The sequence below is a fragment of the Macaca fascicularis genome, chromosome 9 (genome assembly GCF_037993035.2).
Source record: "Macaca fascicularis isolate 582-1 chromosome 9, T2T-MFA8v1.1".
Lineage (NCBI taxonomy): Eukaryota > Metazoa > Chordata > Mammalia > Primates > Cercopithecidae > Macaca > Macaca fascicularis.
In genome coordinates this window covers 530,085-556,618 of record NC_088383.1, presented here as the reverse complement: position 1 = coordinate 556,618, position 26,534 = coordinate 530,085, and the positions used below count along the sequence as shown (strand labels likewise).

Sequence of the window (26,534 nt, the reverse complement as noted above, 5' to 3'; positions counted from 1 at the left end):
AAAGCGCTCTTTCAGTGAACACACGAATGATAAGAAACCAAAACAGCCTTATTGCTGCTTTGGAAAATATTTTAGTGGTCTGAATAGAACACCAGATCAGCCACAATATTCCCTTAAGCCAAAATTGAATCCAGAACAAGGACCTAACTCTCTTCAGTTCTCTGAAGGCTGAGAGAGGTGAGGAAGCTGCAGAAGAGAAGTGTGAAGTTAGCAGAGATAGATTCATGAGGGCATTCACGAGGAAAGAAGCTGTCTCATAAAATACAGGAGGAAACAGCAAGTCATCCCGAAGATCTAGCTGAGATAACTGAGTAAGGTGGCTACACTAAACAACAGATTTTCAATGAAGACAAAATAGTCTCACGTCGGAAGAAATGCCATCTAGGACTTTCACAGCCGGAGAGGTGATGATGCCTGGGTTCAAATCATCAAAGAACAGGCTGACTCTTAATGCAGCTGGTGACGTTAACTTGAAGCCAACGCTCATTTACATTCTGAAAATCCTAGGGCCCTTAAGAATTATGCTACATCTACTCTGCCCATGTTGTGTAGATGGAGCAAAGCCTAGATGACAGCATGTCTGTTTACAGAATGGTTCACAGAATATTTTAATCCCACTGCTCAGAAGAATAGATTCCTTTCAAAACATTACTGCTCACTGGCAATCTACCTGGTCATCCAAGAGCTCTGATGGAGATGTACAGGGAGATGAGTGTTATTTCCATGTGGTTAACACGACCTCCCTTCTGCAGCCCACTGATCAAGAATTAATTTCAGCTCGGCACAGTGGCTCACACCTATAATCCCAGCACTTTGGGAGGCTGAGGCAGGAGGATCACTTGAGCTCAGGAGTTCAAGGCTGCAGGGAGCCCTGTTTGTGCCACTGCACTCCAGCCCAGATGACAGAGCACAACCCAGTCTCAAAAAAAAAAAAAAAAAAAAGTAATTTCAACTTTCAAGTCTTATTAAAGAATACGTTTCCTAAATTTAAAGCTGATACAGTGATTCCTCTGATAGATCTGGGCATGTTAACTCCGGATGTGGTGGAAATGGGAAGAGACCTAGAATTAGAAGTCGAGCCTGAAGATATAACTGAATTGCTATAATCTCAGGAAAAACGTTAATGAATGAGAAGTTGCTTCTTATGGATAAGCAAAGAAAATAGTTCCTTGAGATGGAACCTAATCCTGATGAAGATGTTGTGAACATTGCTGAAATGACAACAAAGGTTTCAGAAATTCCATAAATTTAGTGGATAAAGCAGCAGCAGGGTTGGAGAGGAGTGACTCCAATTTTGAAAGAGGTTCCACTGTGGGTAAATGCTATCAAACAGCGTTACAAAGACAGAGAAATCTTTCATGAAAGAAAGAGCCAATCGATGGGGCAAACTTCACTGCTGTCCTTATTTTAAGGAACTGCCACAGACATCCCAACCTCCAGCAGCCACCACCTAATCAGCCAGTAGCCACCAACATCAAGGCAAGACCCTCCACCAGCAAAAAGACCACAATTCCCTGAAGGCTCAGATGATTGTTAGCATTTTTAGCAATAAAGTATTTTTTAATTAAGGTCTGTACATTTGTCTTGTTAGACATACCATTGTTGCACACTTAACAGACTATGGTATAGTGTAAACATAACTTTTATCCACATTGGGAAGCCAAAAAATGTGTGTAACTCACTTTGTTGTGATACTCACTTTGTTGTGTTGGTCTGGAACCAAACCCACAGTATATCCAAGGTATGCTTGTATACATATTAGCTTCAAAGCTATCATCTTACTTAATGGAGAAACATTAGAAGATTTTGCGTTAAAATAAAGAAACAGTTAAGGATCCTCACTATATCCCTTCTTATTACATACTGCTTTGAGGGTATTTACCAATGCAATCACATGAGAAGGCAGTCAGAGGAATCAGAACTAGAAAAAGGTAAAGCATCTTCTATTTGCAGATGGCACCGATGATGTGACTATATATTCAGAAAACGCAAAGGAATGAATGAAAAATACAATCAAAAGTCAGAAAATCAAAACTATCAAGTATTAGATGGAAATATGAGTAAATTCCTTTAAAATCAAAGAGTAGAAACAAACAAGAAAACACACACAAAACCCAAAAACAAGCAAAATTAAACCCTTTGCACATCCCAAATACACCACACACAAAGTAAAAATACAAGTGACAAACTGAATAGGCAAAAGTGTAAGAAATATTTGCAACTTATAAATTCAGGGCTAATATCCCTAATATGTAAAGAACCTCTAAAATCCTGGAATACACCCCAAAATCCAATAGAAAAAAAATGAGCACAAGATACGGATAAACAGAAAACACAAAAAGTAACGCAAAAGGCCTACACATTCATTGAAAGATGCTTAATTTATCTCATTATTAGAGAAGAGCAATTTTTAGATTACATTTAATATATCATTTCTACATATTAGACTAGCAAAACTCTAAAAGCCTGGCAATGTACTCTGCTTTACAGGCTGCAGGGAAGTAGGCATTCTCATACACTACTGGTGGGAACACAAAATGTCACAGTCTTTATAGAGGGGAATATGGCAATAATCACCAAAGTTACGTATGCATTTACTCTTTGACCCACCAATCTCACTGGCAAAAATCACAAAATGATGTATGTATAAAGTCATTTATCATAGCCCTATCTGTACTAGTAAATCAATAAGGAACTGGTTGAATACGGTATGGGGCATCCATACAGTGGAGTACAATCACCTACTGAAAAAAAAAATAAGAGGGATCATGTCAAAATGCAACTAAAGAAAAAAAAAGTGGATTTCATCAACATTAGAAAGTTTTGTATTTCAAAGAACACCATTAAGTGAAAAGACAACCATATAATGTAAAAGAAATTTAAAAAAATTTTTAAAAACGTGCAAATCATATATTTGATAAAGAGGTTCTATTCAAAATATACAAAAATTACTACAACAATAGAAATACAAATAACCCAAGTAAAACATGGATAAAGGATCTGAACAGATGTTTCTCTAAAAAAGATACGTAAATGGCCAGTAAGTACATAAAAAGATGCTTAATATTAGTTATTAGAGAAATGCAAATCAAAATCACAATGAAATGCCAGTTCATAACCACGAGGATGGCTTCAATCAAGAAATCATACAATAGGCTGGGTGCAGTGGCTCATGCCTGTAATGGCAGCACTTTAGGAGGCCAAAGAGGGCAGATGACTTGAGCCCAGGAGTTCAGGACCAGTCTGGCCAACATGGTGAAACCCTGTCTCTACAAAAAAACAAAAATTAGCTGGGCGTAGTGGCAAACACCTACAGTTCCAGCTACTCAGGAGGCTGAAGTCAGAGGATCACTTGAGTCCAGGAGCTAAGGCTGCAGTGAGCCAAGATCTCACCACTGTACTCCAACCTGGGTGACACAGCGAGACCTTGTCTCAAAAAAAAAAAAGAAGAAGAAAAGGAATAACAGAATAATAGAAACTGGTGCAATAATAGAAACCAGTGTTCTCATACATTGCTGCTGGTAATGTAAAATGGTGCAGCTGCTTTCAAAAACAGTATGGCAGGTCCTCAAAAAGAAAAGAGAGTTCCCAAATGACCTAGCAATTCCACTCCTAAACATATACACAAAAGAACTGAAAACATACATCCACACAAAAAACATGTACATGTACATTCACAGCAGTATTACTGACATTAGCCTAAAAGTGGAAAAAACCCAAATGTCCATCAACTGATAAATGGATAAACAAAATGAAACAAAATGTGTTATATCCAATGGAATATTATTCATACAATGAAATGTTATTTGGCCAGAAAAAGGAGTAAGATACTGACACATGCTACAACATGGATGAACCTTGAAAACATTCTGCTAAGTGAAAGAAGCCAGAAACAAAAGGCCACATATTATATGATTTTTGTTTATATGAAACATCCAGAACAGACAAATTCACAGAAAGACTGGTAGGTGCCAGGGGATGTGGTGAAAGAAAATGGGAAATGACTGCTATTGGGTCTGGGGTTTCTTTTTGGAGTGGTGAAAATGCTCTGGAATTAGACGGTGGTAATGGCTACAATACCTTGTAAATGCACTAGAAATCACTGATTTGTATACTTTTTTTAAAAGTCACTGGAGTCAATTTACCTGTTACTTTGTTCAAATGAGGAGTCAGCAGAGGACTATTTTTATAGTGTCTATTAAAATTATGAACTTACACAGAATTATAAAGAATTTCCAAACCAGGATTCCTGATTTTTGCCCTTCCTTTCCTTGAGGCCTCCCCTACCCTCTAGGAAAGTAGCTTATGTGTGCTTTCATTTTCATTACTGTTAATTATTAACTTTTAAAAATGGCTATTATGCCAGGTACAAAGGCTCATGCCTGTCATCCCAGCACTTTGGGAGGCTGAGGCAAGTGGATCACTTGAGGTCAGGGGTTTGAGACAAGCCTGGACAACATGGTGACAACCTGTCTCTACAAAAAATACAAAAATTAGCCAAGTGTGGTGGCATGCACCTATAATCCCAGCTACTTGGGAGGCTGAGGCAGGAGAATTGCTTGAACCTGGGAGGCGGAGGTTGCAGTGAGCCGAGATTGCACCACTGCATTCTAGCCTGGGCGACAGAGCAAGACTCTGTCTCCAAAAACAAAAATAAAAAAAGCTATTATGGAAATTTTCAAATATACTAGAGAGAATAATATAAACCTTTTATGGTACAACTTAACATTTTACCATATTTTAAATCTAAATTATTTTCCTGAAATTGCCAAGTCCTAGGCATCAAAAGTTCACTATGGTACACAGTAATTTATCAATAAAAATAACAAGTGTTAACTGTAAAATTCAGTTAAAAAAACAAACTTGACTCTTTCTAATACCCTCTTGTCTGCCATCAGAAATATCAAAGAATGTAAGAGAGCCTATACTGCCAGTCCTCAAATACCAGTAAGGAGATCTGTGCCTAGATCATTGAAAATAGGTAAGTAATACAAAGGTATTTTTTGTTTGTATTTTTTTTTTTTTTTTTTTTTTTGAGACGGAGTCTTGCTCTGTCACCCAGGCTGGAGTGCAGTGGCCGGATCTCAGCTCACTGCAGGCTCCTCCTCTCGGGTTCACGCCATTCTCCTGCCTCAGCCTCCCGAGTAGCTGGGTCTACAGGCACCCGCCACTTCGCCCGGCTAGTTTTTTGTATTTTTTAGTAGAGACGGGGTTTCACTGTATTAGCCAGGATGGTCTCGATCTCCTGACCTCATGATCCGCCCGTCTCGGCCTCCCAAAGTGCTGGGATTACAGGCTTGAGCCACCGCGCCCGGCCTCATTTTGTTTGTATTTTTAACGTGGCTCTTTTTCTGTGTTTTTATTAAATAAGTATTTGGAATCATGACCTGGATATGTATGAAAACTCAGACCAAACGATCTGAAATTCTCCACTCCACAAATATGTTACTTCTCAAATGAATATATTCCACTAGTTTACTTCCAAATTGATGGTCCTCACATTATCTGAAGGTTAGGGAACTAGTTATTTTGTTTTGTTTTTACTTAATAAGGGCCTAAATTGATGGTCCTCATATTATATGAAGGTTAGGGAACTAGTTATTTTGTTTTGTTTTTACTTAATAAGGGCCTTTAAGCTAAAGTATATAATATCTTTGTGATTAGAACTTTAAAGCATGTAGCATATTTATGCTAAGAAATTAATCACATGAACAGAGGGAAAAGGATCTACCATCCATAAGTTTTAGTTATGTGCTTTGTGTAAGTAAAACACCAAAATACAGTAAGGTTTGATTTATCCCAATTTAAAGATACATTCTATAAATTTTCCAAGTAAGTGATTTCTTTAAGCATTAAAAATTTCTTAAGATGTGACTGCAACTGTAACGTATGTTTGAAATGCCCATATCTGCTTAAACAGAGTATAAACAAACATGTTTTCTAACTCCCCAAGGTCATCATATGCAACAATACAGAAAAATCGACTCAGGTGCACAGGGGCTGTTTCTCTCTGCAGCAGGTTCTCTCAACCCTGGAGCCATCTGAGGCCAGTGGCTCCTGGTTGTGAGGCCATCCTGTGCATCATATGCTCAGTGGCTTCCCTGGCCTTTACCTAGTTGATGCCTATAGTATCCTCCAAGGCATGATGATCAAAATTGTCTCCAGAGCCAAATAGCCCCTGCAGGGTAAAGTCCACCAGACTTGAAAAATCCCTGCTGTAAATTAAATGGTCAGGCTTTTGCACTCCTGTGCTTGAAATTTGTTGTTTTCTATATCCTCCCTCAAGGTTTGCCACTCGATGGCCCAGTAACTGTATATAGGTTTCTCAAAGGATTCCCTTGTCCTTTTAGAACTGGTTTAAGTCTCTTGTACACCAAAACGTCAATACATCACCATGATGACAGCCAGTCTCCCAAAGAGGACCTCTTTGGTTACGGTAAAAGAGGGTGGAAGCTCCCCTCTGAATAAGGGCGTGAGTTTTTAAATTATAAATATTATGGCTAATAGGTAATCTTTTTAGATTTTTGGTCTTGGTTTAATCTTGGCCAAAACCAAAAGTGCAAAAATCATACCATGTCTTAATTTGCTTTTTAAAAAATTACTAGTGAAGCCAAACATCATTTCAAGCAAAACCTTTTTTTTTGTTTGTAGCTCTTCTTTAGAAAAGTACCACTTGTGTTCCCACTGTATTGTTTGCTATTTTCTTAATGATTCTTCAAAATTCCTTTTTCTGTTTCTCATTGTTGTTGCTGTTTTGGTAGAGATGGGGTCTCGCTATATTGCCCAGGCTGGTCTCAAACTCCTGGCCTCAAGATATCCTCCTGCTTTGGTCTCCCAAAGTGCTGGGATTACAGGTGTGGGCCACCATACCCAGCTAAAAATTCTTTATATACCATAAGAGTATTATCCTTTGGGTTATCATCTATGTTGCCAATATAGTTCCAGTTCCCTTCTTTGTTAACAACAGGGTTTTTCATTTTTAAATTGTATGTAGTTAAATTTGTCCATCTTCTCCTTCAAGATTTTGCATACACTTTTCTCAACATAAAATTTTAAAGCTACATACCAAAAAAGTACATTTTTCAGCATAAAAATCTCACTTTCTTTTTAACCATATGAGATGCTTTGTGGGGGGGGGGGGGGGGGAAGCCAAAGCCAAAAGCCAAACACTGATTCTTCTTTTAAAGTCATATACACCAAAAACATATTATATACTAAGCCACTACTGCCTAGGTTGGAAACAGAGATAAAATTACATGGAAAAAAAAGATGTCCAACTAATAGAATACAAAATACGGTCATATCACCCTGAACACGCCTGATCTCATCTGATCTTGGAAGCTAAGCAGGATTGGGCCTGGTTAGTACTTGGATGGGAGACAAAATAAGAGAAATTTTCTTATATTTCATTTGTAGCCATGAAATTTCAGTACAAAATTGACTTTTTAATAAAATGAGATATTAAAAGATGTGAAAATGTTTTTATCTTTATATCTATTAAAATCTTTGTATCTATTAAAAAGATATAAAATCCTCATACAGAAAAGCTGTAGCTATTTTATCTATATCGATTCTCATTATTTGCAGATTATGTATTTGCAAATGTTCCTACTTGCTAAAATTATTTGTAATCCCAAAATCAATCCTTATGGTGTTCTGACATCATATGACCACAGAAATGCACGGAGCAGCTGACAACTGAGTCACCAGCATGCACACTCCCAGCTGGGACCCCCGCGACCATGCTCTGCCTTCTCGTTTCAGTTCTCATGCTGTAATAACAGGCGTCCGTCTCGAGATCTATGACGCCAGGTTTTTCGCTTTTTTGTGCTTTTTGTTGTGATTTTGCTGTTTATAGTGGCCCCCAAGTGTAATGCTGATGTGCTAGTGTTCCTAAGTGCAAGAAGGCTGTGATGTGCCTTACAGAGACACTGTAACACCACACATATGTATGTATGAGATGAGCTTTTGTTCAGGTATGAATTATAGTAATGCTGGCCTTGAGTTCAATGTCAATGATTCAACAATATGATACACCCAGAAAAATGAAAAGAAAATGCGCTCATCTGTGTATGAGGCCATTCCCAAAAGTGCTACGGTAACATCTATAGCATGTGATGAAGTTATAGAAAAGTGGCTAACTTTGTGCATTCATGGGATGATGATCAATTAAACAGCAAGTGTGGTGAACAGCAATGTTGTAAAGCTGAAAGCCAAAGAAATTCATGATCTCTTTACACAGGCTCAGGAAAATGTTAAACCCTTCTTGGCTAGTGCTGGCTGTCTCATGTTCAAAAGGTGGTATGGCATGAAACCATTAAACTTGAAGGCAAGGCAGTTTCTGCAGATCAGGAGGCTGCAAAAGAAATTTTTTAATATTTGCTAAAGGTTACAGAGGGAATGGGTTACGTGGAAGAAATTGGCTTGTTTTACAAGGACATTGGTAAATGAACCCAACTAATGCAAATGGCACTTTGGTTTATAAAAATGTTGTGACTAGAGGCTCACAGGAACCAAACTATTTCCCCTAGTGCAACAGGTCAGCATTCATCAATTCAGTGCATAACGGTGAATAATGAGACTCAACTATAATAAAGTATGTAATCTTTGCTTTTTAAATGTTTTGAATCGCCATTTCTGTAACATACAATAAACATTCTGTAGATGTTACTGATATAAATAGAATGTATGCCAATAACAGAGGTAGATTTTTAAAAAATGGAAACTTTTTGTGATATTTCTAGTTTGAGACAGCCAATTTTGAATAATTACCAGCATGGTAGATCAGGGATTACTGTGATCCTGTCATCTGCTAGAACATTTCCTAACAAGTTAATTACAATGACATAATCACTGTCTACTAGGAACTTGAAAATTGAAGAAACAGGATATGTAAACATTTTTATTAATATTCATTTTAATTGGCTATTCACTTATTATATAGCAATCATACTAGTCTGTGCTAAATTTAACCAGAATGTTTCATTTCTCAAATTTTTTGAGAGATTTGTCATAATTTGCAGATTGTATAATAGTAAGCTTCATATCTGACAAAAATAGCAAATAACAATTCTGTACTTCAAAACTGGTGGAATGTGAATTACCTAGAGAACATATCAGTACATCAGTACCATGGCTAAAGGTATTCAAGGGCAGAGAGACAATAGGAAATTTCAATCTGTTCCTATACAAATAGCTTACACCACAAGTTACACATCTTGCTTAATAATGAATTTAAAAGGTAGGATAACGCAATAGTTTATATGTTATACACATTAATAATAGCATAATACTACAGACAACAATTCAGGTGGTATCTCAACCTCTACTGACCTCTCTTTTTTCCTAATACATTTATCTTTGAAATTATCACGTTTTAATTAATTCATGAAGTTAGACCAAAGAAAAGGTTTGCCACTGAACTTTTCCATTATTTACATTGTGATTACATGGGAATTACCATAATTTTTAAACCCTCAACTATTTGCCATTCCATGCAAAAGAGACTATACCACAATGAAGGAGAAAACTTTACCTGACTATATACATATTACTAGCATGAATGAACAACAGGAAAAAGAACTAGGGAATTATACGGCCACTTTTTAGATCAAATCTAGCAAAGACATGCGCGGGAAGAACAGCTCCTGGCACTCACTCTGATGCCACATGTCACCACAATCACAACATACTTCAGGCTGATGTCCAACTTTTGAGCAACAGAATTCTGGTTTCGAAAATACACATTTCTGTCTTATTTTTGACTCCGTCTTACTGAATGTAGTTCTCAAAGTTTGTATCTTTGAAAATATATAAAATATTTCATTAAATGTGAAATAAAAAATTAAAATTTCACAATTACTTTACACATTGTGAAGTGTCAGGCAACAGTAGACATGGCCAACAGTGGACACTGACAATGTGTGCCAATAAATCTGGCACTTTCTATAGCTAAATAACCAAATATTTCGGTTATTGCAATATAATAGCTCTTTCTAAAGTACTTTGAGTTTTAATTTGGTTAAAATATGTTTCTTGTAATCTTGAAAAGGGGTGCCAATTAAGTCTGCTCACATTTCACATTTTTAATGGATGTGTAATGACTGTCTAGGGCACTGGGTGAAGAAGGATTCTGAGGTCTAGGAGTAAACACAGGTTTTGGGGAGAAGGGGGAGGAGAGTCGGTGTCCAGGAAACTAAAATATATAAATAAATTAATTATTGTGACTTCTGAAGGTATATTTTCTAGAATAATCCCATCTCATCAGCATTAAAAATGGCTACAGCCTGAGGCACAGATTCTCTAAAATCTGCCAGGTTTTAGACTTGGTGCTGGCCAGCTCACATCCATTCCTAACACTTTCAGGCTAAACTGGGGTGAATCCTGCCAAACTATTTCCTTCACTTATGACTCCATTTCTCAAACTTTCTGCCTTGCAATCTCTGAAGATGGAGTGGTCAAAGCAACTAGTGGCCACTCTATCTGAGGGGTAGGGTTCCATTAAAAAGGAAGAGAAAGAAGTGTAGAAATAATGTACTTCATTAGACTCTGTTTCAGCCTTTCTTCCCCACTCCCACAACAGAATTGCCCTTCTCTTAAGTGATATAATGTCTATTTAAAGTGTGAGACTTGATAAAGTATAAAATTAGTGCCCATTTATACTAAAACATACCCAGAATTTAATATGAAAATATTATTAACAGTACATGTATTAAGTAGTTATTTACTATTGTATTGTTCTTTCAAAAGTAAACCATATTTAAAAAATAATAATACATTTTGGGAGGCTGATGTGGGCAGATCACGAGGTCAGGAGATCGAGACCATTCTGGCTAACACCGTGAAACCCCATCTCTACTAAAAATACAAAAAATTAGCCGGGTGTGGTGGCGGGCACCTGTAGTCCCAGCTACTCCGGAGGCTGAGGCAGGAGAATGGCTGAACCTGGGAGGCGGAGCTTGCAGTGAGCCGAGATAGCATCACCGCACTCCAGCCTGGGCGTCTCAAATAATAATAACAATAATAACAACCACCACCACCTCAGCGTTCTGCCTCACAGCAATTCCCAGGCCACAGTGCATGGATGGAGATCCAAAGGGAGCCTGTGGTCTCACTGAGCTGAGGAGAAAGAGATCAGAGACTGGAGTGGTCAAGTTTCAGTTCAGCCTTTCTTTTCAGAAAATTCGTATTTTTCAAAGTCAATTACTTTCTATGAGTCAGACATCAGACCCTCTCCCTTCCTATTATTCACAATGTTTAGTGTAACATTTTCCACTTTATTCTTCAAGTTCAAATTTCATAAAATTATTGTCTTTAAAATGCAATTCTAACACAGCAGCAATTAAGAATATAATTCTTGAATGTATCTGGTAATCTAAAACTCACAAAATTATGTATATTTAAGAAAATTTGACTTAGCACACTTTAAAAACACAGACGTTGTGTATCACCTGAGGTCTAACCCAGAAGACAGTAAGGACACTGACACCAGTGGAAAACCAATGGTGGACAAGGGCTGTGCTGCACCATCAGAAGAGCAAACGAAGAGCCCTGATGAGGCCCTGGTGAACACCCTGTCGACAGTCAGCACCAAGCCCAGGGAGGCTTACCTGGTCACTCCCTAAAACTCCACCTGCCGTGCATCTTGGCTTTTGTGGAATCAGTGAAGAATTATGAACACTATGTTAAAGAGAAAATAAAGAAACCTGTGGAAATTATCAGGCACTGCCTAGGTCCTGGGATACCTGTGAAGCCTCAAAACCCTAGTGTGAGTAATATAATTACTAAGGTGTGAATGCAAATATTGGACAGTAGGGGTTGGAGCCACAGTGAGTCTTACACCTCAAGGGCTTCTTCCCAGAGCAAAGGAAGTTAAGACACACTCTTCTGACACTAGTTTAGAGACTCTCATCTCCTCCTGTAGACGGACAGACCTGTAGAACCATCTGTACGTGGAAATAATACCCCTAGCCTGGAGGAACATCAATAATCACCCGAAATCCAGATAAACATCAGGGATAAAGAAGAGGCTAGCCAGAGACCTAGGCAAAGCCTGAAAAACCTTCTCGGGTGGTCTCACTTGACTGAAGACATAACCCCAAGATGGTTGATCTGACTGCCCCAGGGATGCCTATCAGGATTAGGAGACATCCTGGAGAGCTGGCTACAGGACAGGCAGGAACACTTTTGTATTGCTGTTTTTCAAATTACCGGAATGCCCAGACATTCAAAGTGGATGGCAGCCCATATCCTGACTATAATGTATCTCAAGATCTAATGTGCATTTACCTATGATTATAGTTATATCTGTGACCATCAGGGAATATCAATAAACGATACCTTCGATATCCATTTTCTCTGGCAATACAGTAGCATGTTTGAGGAATCCAAAAAGATTTAAGGCTCTCATCTAGGATGCATTTATTTTTCGGGTTATTTTAATTATCATCTTTTTAAGGGAACTTCATGGATCTGATTCTTGAAAGAGAATTCCTGAGGCTTGGAGCTAAAAGTCCCAGGGTACAACATTTTATATACGCTACTCCAAAAACAAATATTTAAAAAGGCACATATACCTCTGCCCACCTCAAAAAATAAAAATTTGAAACTTGAAAAGCTAAAATAAAACTGTTTCCTTTTAAAAATTACAGCTCAATAGGAGGAACATACCTCAAAATACGAAAAGCCATCTATGACAAACCCAGAGTCAACATCACACTGAATGGGGAAAAGTTGAAAGCATTCCCCCTAAGAACTAGAACAAGGCAAGGATACCTACTTTCACTACTTCTATTCAACACAGTACTGGAAGTCCTAGTCAGAGTAATCTGACAAGAAAAAGAAATAAAAGGCATCCAAATTGGAAAAGAGAAAGTCAAACTATTTGTTTGCCAATGATAAGCTCATATACCTAGAAAACTCTAAAGACTCTTCCAAAAGACTCCTAGATTTGATAAATGAATTCAGTAAAGTCTCATGCTACAAAATCAATGTACACAAATTGGTAGTGCTGCTATATACCAACAACGACCAAGCCGAGTGTATTAGTCCGTTCTCACACTGCTAGAAAGACATACCCGAGACTGGGTAATTTATAAAGAAAAAGAGGTTTAATGAACTCACAGTTCCACATGACTGGGGAGACCTCACAATCATGGCGGAAGCCAAAGGAGAAGCAAAGGAACGTCTTACATGATGGCAGGCAAGAGAACCTGTGCAGGTGAACCGCCTTTTAGAAAACCATCAGATCGGCTGGGCCCGGTGGCTCAAGCCTGTAATCCCAGCACTTTGGGAGGCCGAGATGGGCGGATCACGAGGTCAGCAGATCGAGACCATCCTGACTAACCCAGTGAAACCCCGTCTCTACTAAAAATAAAAATAAAAAAAAAACTAGCCGGGCGAGGTGGCGGGCGCCTGTAGTCCCAGCTACTCGGGAGGCTGAGGCAGGAGAATGGCGTAAACCTGGGAGGCGGAGCTTGCAGTGAGCTGAGATCCGGCCACTGCACTCCAACCTGGGCGACAGAGCGAGACTCCGTCTCAAAAAAAAAAAAAAAAAAAAAAGAAAACCATCAGATCTCGCCAGACTTATTCACTATGATGAGAACAGCATGGGAAAAACCTGCCACCATGATTCAATTACCTCCCACTGGGTCCCTCCCCCAATGCATGGGGATTATGGGAGCTACAATTCAAGATGAGATTTGCGGGGGGTACATGGCCAAACCGTATCACTGAGAAATCAGATCAAGAACTCAATCCTTTATTATATGATAGCTGCAAAAACAAAACAACACAACAACAAAACTCTAGAAGTATACTTAACAGAGGAGGTGAAAGATCGCTACAAGAAGAACTACAAAACACTACTGAAAGAAATCACAGATGATACAAACAAATGGAAATACATCCCATGTTCATGGATTGGAAAAATCAGTATCATGAAAACAACCATGCTGCCCAAAACAATCTATAGATTCAATGCAATTCCTATCAAAATACAAACATTGTTTTAATAGAAATAGAGAAAAATCCTAAAATTCATATGGAGCCAAAAAATGGCTCAAATGGCCAAAGCAATCCTATGCAAAATAACTATTATCTGGAGGCATCACATTACCTGACTTTATATTACAAGGCTATAGTAAGCAAAACAGCATGGTACTGATATAAAAGTACACACATAGGAAGGAAAAGAATAGAAAACCTAGAAATAAGGCCAAATATTTACAACCAACTGATCCTTGACAAAGCATAAACAAAATTGGGGAGAGGACACGTTATTCAATAAATGATACTGGGAAAACTGGATAGTCACACATAGAAGAATGAAACTGGATCCCTATCTCTCACCCTATACAAAAATCAACTCAAGATGGATTAAAGAATTAAATCTAAAACCAAAAACCATAAAAATTCTAGAAGAAACCATAGGAAAAATTCTTCTGGACAGTGGCCTAGACAAAGAATTTATGACTAAGACCCCAAAAGCAAATGCCACAAAAAGAAAAACAAGACCTAATTAAACTAAAAAGCTTCTGCACAGTAAAGAAAATAATCATCAGAGTAAACAACCCACAAAATGGGAGAAAATATTTGGAAACTATGCATCTGACAAAGGACTGGTATCCAGAATCTACAAGGAACTCAAAACAGCAAGAAAAAAAATCCCAACAAAAAGTGGACAAATGACATGAATAGACACTTCTCAAAGAAAGATATACAAATAACCAACAAACACGTAAGAAAATGCTAACTATGACTAATCATCAGGGAAATGCAAATTAAAACCACAGTGAGATACCACCTTACCCCCACAAGAATGGTGATTATCGGAAAGTCAAAAACCAATAGGTGTTGGCATGGATGTGAAGAAAAGAGAATGCTTATGGGAATGTATAGGAATGTAAATTAGTACAACCTCTATGGAAAACGGCACGGACATTCCTTAAAGTACTAAAAGTAGATCTACCATTTCATTCAGCAATCCCACTGCTGGGCATCTACCCACAGGAAAAGAACTCATTACATCAAAAAGACACCTGCATGCATATGTTTCTTGTGGCACAATTCACAATTGCAAAGATAGGGAACCAACCTAAGTGCCCATCAACCAATAAATGAAAAAAGAAAAAGTGATATATGCATATGGAATACTCTCAGCCATAAAAGAAAATCAATAAAATAATGTCTTTTGCAGAAACTTGAATGAAGCTAGAGGCCATTATTCTGAATGAAATAACTCAGGAATGGAAAACCAAACACTGCATGTTCTCACTTGTAAGTGGGAACTAAGCTATGGGTACACAAAGGCATACACAGTAGTATCATGGACACTGGAGACTCAGAATGAGGAAGAGTGGAAGAGGAGTAAGAGATTTTAAAAATCTCTTTAATATTTAATATTTTTAAAATATTGGGTACAATGTACACTACTCAGGTGATGGGCACACTAAAATCTCAGACTTAACCACTACTCAATTTATCTATGTAACCAAAAACCACTTGCACCTAAAGCTAATGAAATATGTCTGCATATATTATATATAAAATACATTTTATATCTATAAATAAAAAATTAGAGCCCAGACCCAACCCCTGAGATTGATTTAATGTTTTTGTTAAAAAAAAAAAAAAAAAAAGGAATTCAGATGCTCAGTCAGCCACAACTGAGAACCACTATGCTAACTCACTCCTAGTTCCTAATGTGAGTTGTGTAACACTGTCATCTAAAATTCTAAACAGTTTATTTTAAAAAAATAGGCCAGGCGATTACACATCTGTAATCCCAACACTTCGGGAGGCCGAGATGGGCAGAACACTTGAGCCTAGGTGTTTGAGATGATCCTGGGCAACATGGGAAAACCCTCCCCACTACGAAAAAAGTACCAAAATTAGCCAGGTGTGGTGGCACGCGCCTATAGTCCCAGCTACTCGAGAAGTTGAGGCAGGAGCATCCCCTAACCCCAGGAGATCGAGGCTGCAGTGAGCAGTTATGGCGGTTATGGTGCCACTGCACTCCAGCCTGGGCAACACAGCGAGACTCTGTGTTAAAAAACAAAATTAAATTAAAATAGATAAATGAGGTACAAATACGACTGCAACGACAGTGAATTTTTCCTCAGCATGAGTGGAAAGTCTAACTTTAAATTGGACCGCTGGCTGTTCAGCTTTTAATTCATTTGAAAATAACTGAGACTAATATTATTTTTATTTGAACAGTCCTAAAAATATTAAAAAATTAACTTTAAAATGATTGAAATGGCAGTTTCTTTTTCTTTTTTGAGGCAGGGTCTTGCTCTGTTGTCCAGACTGGAGTGCAGTGGCAGGATCTCCGCTCACTGCAACCTCTGCCTCCCGGGATCAAGTGATTCGCCCACCTCGGCCTCCCAAAGTGCTGTGATTACAGGCATGAGCCACCTGACCCTGCCTCAAATGGCAGTTTCTTACCTGAAATAATCCAACATGAATATTGATCACAAGTAAAAGGCTTCGTTAAGTTATAATTGTAGAACATACATGTGCAGACTGGTAAAATAAGTATTGTGAAATAAACGATCTCTGGTACTTTAATATTAAATTTGATTTTTTCTAAACATACAAGAAAATGCCAAATTACAAGTACAGTAGAAAAAATACTGTAGACTTATATCATTTATAATTTAAAAAGACAACATCTCCAATGGTAAATAACCTCCTCTCAAAACCTATTAAATTTGACATCAATGGAAGGCCCAAACAAATTTTTCTCAATTTTTTTTTTTGTATTGCAAGAACTGGACAGTGAAAGTAGGTATATTTTACATTAATTGGGGAAGGGCTCCATGTCAAAATTCAATAGAAAATTAAGGACCTGCTTTCTAAAACAGCATTTGTCAGACATACTTTCGAGATAGAAAAACAAGCAAGAGGCAGATAAATCAAGACTCTACAAGAAGAGAAAACTAAAAAATTCATAATAGCTTTCAAAAGTTGAGAGAGCTTCCCTCATGCTTAGCCCTCAATTATTCCATTGCAGCATCATTGCTGATGAGTGTCAGGATGATCTCAATCTGTGGGTGCTATCACTTGATTATTTCTCTCTTAACCATATGCTTCTCACAAAATGGTATTATTTTATGTTAGATGACAGTACATACCCAACAGAATGCTGAAGCCTTAGCATTTAATACAGCTTTCAAGAAATTAGCATTTAATACAGCTTTCAAGAAATTAGCTATCTGAATCCAAATTGAACTTATCCAGTAGGGGGAGTGTTACAACCTCAAGACAATGACTTCCCTTTCCAAGACAGCAAGAATACTTGAGTTAATTCCAAATGTTTTCAAACAATTTTCTCCATTATATAAGTATTAAAATGAAGACCTGCAGGTGCCCCGCCTCCAGTGCTCCTGTCCCTGAACCAAGTTATCTTCCTAATGTGAGCTACCATAGTGACAAGCAAGAAAATGAACCAATTATCTATGCTTGTTCTCAGATTACTAGCTGTCATTACCACTGAGTAGGCATTAACCAGAACTTCATAAATAGAATGTTTTGATTGCCCGGAGTTTCCTAATACTCCTGTCTTTCTACCTCCTGCTTTTATAAGCAGTGGTACACAGTTTTACACTTTGTTAATATTACGTACTTTTGCACTTATAAAAGTGCATTGGGAAAATGAAGGTATATCACTATAAAGATTTAAGGAGTTGATGGGTTTTCGGGAAACAGAGCAGCATAGCAGATTACAGGTGTGGTAGTCATACATTTGAATTCAGACCAATTTGATTATGTCTCTACGACCTTGAGCACCAGTAACTTAACCCTTCTGAGTCTATTCCCTTATTACAAATTGTTACAATGACACATCCCTCATGATGCTTTTGTGAGGACTAAACAGGATATGAAAATTGCCTAGTATGTGAGACACTCAAAAAGTGACCCCTTTGAAAAAACAGGCCGGGCAAGGTGGCTCACACCTGTAATCCTAGCACTTTGGGAGATCGAATCAGGTGGTTCGCTTGAGCTCAGGAGTTTGGGACCATCCTGGGCAACATGGTGAAACCCCATCACTACAAAAAATTAGCCAGGCATGGTGGCACACACCTGTAGTTCCAGCTACTGGGGAGGCTGTGAGGATCACTTGAGCCCAGGAAGTGGAGGCTGCAGTGACCAGAGTTCTCACCACTGCACTCCCTACAGAATGAGACCGTGTCTAAAAGCAAAACAAAACACAAATAACACAAATGGTGCTGCCACAAACAACTTTCATGATTAAACCCAGCTTCCTAAAAACTGCTTAGAAAGTAGACTCGTAAAGCGACCTAATGTGTACAGCCAAATTAAAATGTATATAAATCAGATTATCTTGCTATAAACCACAATATCTTCCCAATTTTTAAAAATAGGCTTTTTAACCCTAGTTATGAGAGCTAATATTATATGACAAGCTCTCAACAGAAATCCTTTGAATATTTTAGTATCTTTCATGTTCACATGATAAATGCTTAAATTAGGAACGAATATCCTTTGCTCTTAACCTATATTTTAAATTTACTTAACATAACGTGCAGACCAAACCGCAGAGAACAAAAAACTACAAATTTAATTTGGATCTACCTTTCATTTAAATGCTGAGATAATATCTGGAGAACACAATATATGTTTGATATTTAATACAGTTCTACTTTTCAACAGAGCACTTTAAAAGTTACCAATTATAATAAAGTTGCTTTTAAATACCCTCAGGTTGTTAACATAGTAAAATCTCAAAATTACAAATCAGGATAAATTTTAAATCATCAATGCTAAGACTTTGCAAGTAATCCTAACTCAAATACGACTTATCTTAATTCATTCACTGTCCTACAGTACCCAGGTCGGAGTGCAGTGGCTGATTTAGCTCACTGTAGCCTCAAACTCCTGAGCTCAAGCAGTCCTCTTGCCTTTACATTTTACTGTGCTTGCTTCAATAAATGTGTTACCCTGAACTGTAAACTCTACAAAGGCGAGAGCCATCTTATCTTTCTCGCCTCAGCGTCTAAGAAGAGTATGACACATAGCAGAGTTTCAATAAATAACAATGTATTAATAAATGAGGTCAAGATATTAAAATTGCTTATATTCTCCTTATATGAAAATACAATATTTTAGTGTGATCTTATAAAACGAATTATGAAGTAACTTGAACTATAAACGCACTGATGTAAAACTAGTTTACCTACTATACTTAAATATTAAGTTTACAGAAAAATGAAAATACTGTATTTCAGCAAAACACATTTTCCAATTAATGTGTAAGCTAATGTGATCTGTTAATATATCCCTCTCATCTCTGAAAAACAAACAGATCGAAGATTCTATATGATTCCTTTATAACTCTGATATAGCAGCATTCTATTACTTTTGTCATTTCTACTTCTTTAGTTTTACATAAAAGTGGGCAAACTTGTAGACATTTATGGAGCAAACATTCTGGACATTTGCAGATGTTACCATATTAAATGAAATGTGTCACATACTCAATGCAACTGTAACTTTACAATTAATAGTGTGAATAACTTAAGTATGTGCACTAACGGTATTTCTACTACTATCTGATTGAACACATTTTAAAAGAATTTACCCAGCACTTTAATTATGAAAATATTTTCCAATATGCTAAATTCTCTTTAAAAGAAACCTGAGATAAAAATCGGGAAGTTACTGAACAGGAAAAATATATATGCAACGAAAGATTAAATATCTAATTAGGTTATTTATTGAATTGAGTTAAATATCTATGTCTAATAATTTGCCAAAGTTCTGTCCTAAGACATAATAATGGATTACATAAACACTAAAAAAAATCTTATTTTACATATTCTTTGCATTTGCAAATAATTTTGATACTAAAACTTGTACAGCATTTCCATGATACAAACTAAATAACTCTCTGGATTTTCTAGTGGAAAAACAGTAACAACAGGTGCACACAAAATCTTTCCTTAAGCAATAAATCATTTCTGCATATGTTTTTAAAACCGTAACTAAGCCATGATTATTCAAAAAGACTACTGTATTGGGTATTTTGATTTGGGTTCTTCTCTCCCTCACACTATCTTCGTTTCTATCATTTACCTCTTATCCCAGAGACTCTCAAACTTTTATGTTATATAAATCACATTGTCTCAAAAAATATCTATCCACTTCTCGTGTGTTTCTGTGTGTGTGTGTGTCTGGGATAGGATGTGATTAAAGTGTGCTACAAGGTGAACCTTCCATAATTAAAAGGAAGACTGACTGCTATGCTTTTAAGATGACAATGTGTGGCCGGGCGGCGTGGTGGCTCATGCCTATAATCCCTGCACTTTGGGAGGTCAAGACAGGCAGATATATACGAGTTTGAGACCAGCCTGGCCAACACGGCAAAACCCCAACTCTACTAAAAATACAAAAATTAGTCAGGCATGGTGGCTCCTGCCTGTAGTCACAGCTACTTGGCAGGCTAAGGTATGAGAATCAGTTGAACCCAGGAGGTGGAGGTTGTATTGAGCCGAGATGGCGCCACTGCGCTCCAGCCTGGGCAACAAAGCAAGACCCTATCTCAAAAAAAAAAAAAAAAGGACTATGTGTAAGTTTAAGTTGGAGAGTGTACGTGTAAGTAACTTTGCACAGTGGCTGATATACAGTAGACAGACAATACATGATATATTATTATCACAGTCCTCATTTATGTTATAAAATTGTAGCTACTAACTATTTCAAAAGTCGAGACTAAGAGAAGACAAAACACTGAAAACCTGAAGAACAACCTCCAGGTCACTAATATCTGCACAAATCACTGTATCAAAGCAGATTTACATTTGTTTTGAAAACCTGATAATGGCACTGCAAGTAACTGAAAGTATGTAAGAGATATTGGTAGAAATTAAACTCACATATGCTGAATTCCTAGTAGAAATGTTGGTGAGGTTTTAATGAAGATCAAATGAAGAGAAAACACCAGTTCTCCTTTATTCGGAAAGTCTATCTGCTTCAAGGAAATACAGAAAATACAAACTGAAGCAGTTATGGACATAGTGCCAGAAATGAAAAAAAGAAAAATATTCACGTAAAACCAATGGTTATAATAAGAACTCTCACACAGTGTATTTTAGTTATTTGTATTATTCAAATGAATTAAAATAAATGAATAATAATATCATTCATCAAAGTATTGATAGGCCAGGCACAGGTGGTTCATGCCTATAGTCCCAGCACTTTGGGAGGCCAAGGCAGGCGGATCACTTGAGGCCAGTAGTTTAAGATTCGCATGGTGAAATAGAAAAATTAGCCGGGCATAGTGGCGGGCACCTGTAATCCCAGCTACTCAGGAAGCTGAGGCAGGAGAATCACTTGAACCCAGGAGGCAGAGGTTGCAGTGAGCCGAGACTGTGCCTCTGTACTCCAGCCTGGGCGACAGAGCGAGAGTGTCTCAACAAAAGGAAAAAAAAAGAAAAAAGAAAATTCAGTGTTAAATCCAATTTAAGGTTTTCAAACAGTGAGAAGTTTTAACTATCATAAGGCTAACTCTTTTTTCTCTTTTTTTTCCTCCATGTAGAATTCAACTGAAGGACAAGAAAGTTACCGAAAATCTGACACCAGCAGGTTAGGGCTTTAAGTAAGCAAGTTACAGCAGCATTTGATACTTTTATTGCAAGTATTAAAATTCTTAGGTCCAAGTAGTGTCTCAATTAAGGTATGCCAAAGGGTATGAATGCCTCTATTATACACCACTGTAACAACCCTAAGAAGAAAAAACTGGGAGGGTTACCAAAGGATGAAGGACGAGAGTCCAGATAAACATATGTCATTCATTGAAACATGCATGACATCCATTCAAAATGCCAACAGGGCCGGGTGCAGTGGCTCACATCTGTAATCCCAGCACTTTGGGAGGCCAAGGCAGGTGGATCATTTGAGGCCAGGAGTTTTGAGACCTGGCCAACATGGCAAACCACCCCCAACCCTGATCCCTACTAAAAATACTAAAAATTATCCAGGTGTGGCGGCACACGCCTGTAGTCCGAGCTACTCAGGAGGCTGAGGCATGAGAACTGATTGAGCCTGGGAGGCGGGGGTTGTAGTGAGCCGAGATCGCGCCACTGCACTCCAGACTGGGCAACAGAGCAAGACTCTGTCTCAAAAAAACAAAAAAACACCAACAGAATGGTATTCAGTATGAATGAAAGAACTAAATTTTAACATTGTAATTGATTTATTTTTGTGAAGCTAGAAGCTTGTACATGTACATTTATTTAAACACCTCACAAACGGTAATTGCAAAAATAAATTGTCCAATTTAGAGACTGTAAAAGGAAGATTTGGTTTTCATATGAGCAATCTCTATGGGGAAAAAGCACCATGTGAAATACAGAAATCCTTTAAGTCACAGAGCTAAGCAAGACAAATATTTTGATTCTGTCATAATCACATCCCATATCCTCTATCTTTGATTCTCTAGCCTGGTCATCTTATAAAGATGAGTCAACCAAAAATAACAACTATAATGTAACCTGTGCCACTTAGTCAAAGACAAGGCAAATTAAATGCCTCTACTTTCATATTTTTTTCCTGCATGTAAAAATTAGACATTCAGAAAAACTACAAAGATGACCCTGCCTACCAACTTTCTAAGTACAACCAACACCATCTCCCTGATAACACCCAACCAACACTATCTCCCTGATAACACCCAACCAACACCATCTCCCTGATAACACCCAACCAACACCATCTCCCTGATAACACCCAACCAACACCATCTCCCTGATAACACCCAACCAACACCATCTCCCTGATAACACCCAACCAACACTATCTCCCTGACAACACCCAACCAACACTATCTCCCTGATAACACCCAACCATTAATTAAAATCGATAACCTCAAAAATCTGAAAACGCTGTGCACACCATAATTACTAAGCTAAAATTACTATATTTCTCGGTTTAGAGGAAAACAAGTAAACATTTACTTTCTGCTTTTGAACAAACAGATTAAATTATTTTAAAGAATGCTCTTGCCTCCATATGACTCAGCTTACTGTAGGATGCAGAACACCTAAGTGAGGCAGACCAAGGGTTCTAGACCTCCCTAAAAACCCAACCTGCACCACTCCCTCCTACCAGCAGGGCCCTGAATGGGCCACCTGGGTATCTCCTCCAGGCTCACAGACATTCATGACACCAGATACCATGTACACACCGTATATAACCCAGGGTACTACATACCCTGGATAAGACAGTGGGTACTGTGTACACAGTACATATGACACTCGGTACTAGGCACACACTGCATCTGACACTGGGTACAGCTTCTGTGACAAGGATAGCGCATGCATGGTGCATATGACATTGGGTACTATATATGCATGGCATATGACATTGGGTACTACCTACACACCATATATAACACCAGGTAATGTATACATACTGTATATGCCACCATATATATACACAAAACATAGGTAACACCAGATAGGGTATATACACTGTATATGACACCAGATACTATATACCTAACGTATATGACATTGAATACTGCACACACACCGCATATGGCAGCACGGTACCCTGCACATACTGCACAGAATACCGGAACTGCGTAAGGGCTGTATATGACACTGGGTGCTGCACATACAGTGTGAAAGGATACTATGTACACACCATATATGACCCCAAGTACTGTGTGCACACAATATATGACACCTGATACTATACACACAGCATATATGACACCAGGTACTACATACACACTGTATGTGACACCAGGTAAGGTAAATATATTCAATACTATCCAGATACTATACACACTCGGATATGACACGGAGTACCACACACACACCTCATATGGCAGCAGGGTACCATGCACATACTGCACAAAATACCGGGGACTGAGTGCACAGCCTAAGTGAGGAAGATACCATGTACACACCGTGTATGATACCTGGTACGACACCGGGTACTTCGAGCACACTGCATATGACACAGAGTACACACCATATACGATCCCCGGTACTGCGTACCCACCGCACAGGACACCGCACAGGACACCGCACAGCACAACGCGCCCTGGTACACACGAATAAAACAGGTACGGCGGTCACTCTGCAAAAGACATCAGGCACGGCGCACACATCGCCAGCTCCTCCTCCTCCCGGCTCGGGAGAAAAGCGCGAGGGGAGACTGCAAGTGAAAGTCCGGGTCCCGGCGCCCCCCCTCGTCCCAGCCGCGTCCTCAGCAGCTTCTCCCCGGAGCTCTGGGTGGGAGGAGGGCGGCGGACCCCGCAGGACTGTCCCGGAGGTCCGCGAGGACCTGTTGAGGCGGCGGCGCCGCTGCCGGGGTCGCTCACAGCCCCGGGGGACCGACGAATCTCCGCCCCGGGCCTCGGGGCCAGCCCTGCCCGCCGCTCCCGGGCTAGCACACGACATGCCGCGCGACAAACGCTTCCTCTCCGCCCGCCACACGCCCGGGGCCGCGTTCCCCGCCGGCCCCGACTGCGCACGGGCCCAGGAGGCCTGACCGAAAGAGGGGCATGGGGCCCGGCGGGCGGTGCTCACGCGACTCCGCGGCTTCCCGGCCCGAGCAGGCCCCGCGCGGTCCTCCGGGGCCTCATCCCGGGGCCTCCTCCGCGGCCGCCCAAGGCGAGGGGGCGCGGGCCCGCAGCCTCCGCAGGCCCCGCCGCCGCCCTCGCAGGCCCCGCCGGCCCGGCCCGCCATCCACAAAGCTCCCCGGCAGCTCGGAGCCCTTCGCGAGCGGGCGAGCGACCATCAGCACCCGCTAGTGCCGCCGCCGCCCCAGAGGCCGCGGCCAGGCAGGCTCCACCGCGCGGGCCGCGCCATCTCCACGGACGCCCCCGCCCGCCCCGCCGCCCCGCCGCCGAGCTTTCCCCACCATTATGCTCCGGCTCCTCCACCGCCGCCGCCGCCGCCGCGCCCGGCCCTCCCCTCCGGTGCCGCCTCCTTCCCGCCGCCCGGCGCCTCTCGGGCCTGAGCCGGCGACGGGCGCGGGGGGCGGGGGGGACGCTCAGGCCGCCTCCTCCTCCTCCCTGCCGGCCTCCTCCCTCCTCCCCGGCTCCCCCCGCCCGGACCCCGCCGCCGGCTCCGCGCGAAGGGCTCCGGGCTCGAGGGGCGCCATGTTTGTAATACTCCACCTCAGAGAACGCCGCGGTCGCGCCAGAGCGAGGGAGGCCAGGCGGCCGGGGCGCCGCGTGCGGGGTGAGGGCCGGGAGGGCCCCGCCGCCCGCACTTAGTCGCGTCTCCCCCGGGGGCCGCGGGCCTGCGGGGCCGGAGCGGGCGGCTGGAAGTTGGGCGCCGCCGCCCGGGAAAGTTGGGTCCCCGCGAGGCCGCGGCAGCCGCTCACATGGCGATGCTGCGCGGGGCGGCCGCTCGGCCCCACCGGCCCCTCGGCCCGCCGGCCCTCGGAGTTTATTGTGTCGGGTCGAGGCGCCCCGCGGCCGGGCCGCGCACTGGGGGCTCTAGCGGCTGGCGCCGGACTTGCGCGCTGCCGGCCCGGCTTGCGGCCGCCTCCCGCCCGGGGCCGGAGCCGTGCACGCGGCTCCTACCTTCCCCACGTCCTGTCCTCGGCGCTTCTATCCGAAATTTGTTGGAGCATATTCCTCTGTCTCCACACATGCACTCCGTATCCACACACACGTGAAGGCTACGTACGTGCAGGCGCGCTGGAGCCGGGAGCGGGCGCCGAGGCCGGGGCGCGAGGGGGCATTGTCAGGCGCCGCGGCAGCTCAGCCCCGGGTGGACCTGGTGCCTGCCCCGGGCTCGCGGGGTCCGGAACGACGAAGTCTGAGAAGTACGAGTGCTTCCCTTAACGACATTGTTCGGGTAGTCTGACCAGCCTTTTACTCCTGTCGTCAAAAAGAGTGGTATACGCTAAGTTCCTCGTTCCATCTCCGCGCAAACAGGACTGCGAAAAGAACAGGACCACCCATCAGCAGCCCTGCAAGAACACTGCAGATTTGCGCGAGAAGTAGGTTATCTTCTATGGAGAGGAATTCTAGACCTAATCAGAGACGATCCCTTAAAACTGTGGTTTAAGAGAGGTTCGGAGATAAGCGTATTTTGATAGTGTTCACCTGTTTTCCCGAAGGACCTTTCGCCACTGGGAGTCGGGGAACACCTGTCAGTCAGAGTGCTCTCCTCTGAAATTCGGTGAGTACAGGACAGCAAGCTGTTTTCAGGGAGACCATATTCTCATAACTTTTAGTACAGTATAGTGTTATAATTGTTCTGGTTTATTATTAGTGTTGTTAATCTCTCATTGTGCCTCACAAATTAAACTTTATTATAGGCAGGTATGTGTAGGAGAAAACGTAATGTAAGTAAGGTTCAGCACTACCCCGGGTTTCAGGTGTCTCTTGGGCGTCTTGACACGTGTCCCCACCTGAAAAATCATTAGGAAGAGACCGTTGTAGGAATTTGGGGATTCTGATAAAATATATCAATCTGCTTTTACAACTGATTTCTAAGATTGTTCGAATTTAGAAATGAGTGGTACTTGAATAGGTCTGTGATATA

At 40.7% G+C, this 26,534-nt stretch overlaps 1 protein-coding gene across 14 annotated transcripts in view; it reads right to left on the bottom strand.

Annotated features, from left to right (window-relative positions):
* Positions 1–25,969, bottom strand: part of ZMYND11 (zinc finger MYND-type containing 11) — a 117,531-nt gene extending 91,562 nt beyond the window's left edge. For 9 of the 14 annotated variants that reach the window (XM_045399461.3, XM_045399456.3, XM_045399462.3 and 6 more), the window contains exon 1: positions 24,895–25,015. The gene's annotated coding sequence lies outside the window, so the exon portion shown is untranslated. Of the gene's footprint in view, positions 1–20,897; positions 20,990–21,312; positions 23,094–24,894; positions 25,016–25,153; positions 25,471–25,564 lie in introns of those variants that run through there. The other 5 variants (XM_045399459.3, XM_065520197.2, XM_005564467.5 and 2 more) reach the window with 5 other exon arrangements.
* Between the last annotated feature and the right edge of the window lie 565 nt (positions 25,970–26,534).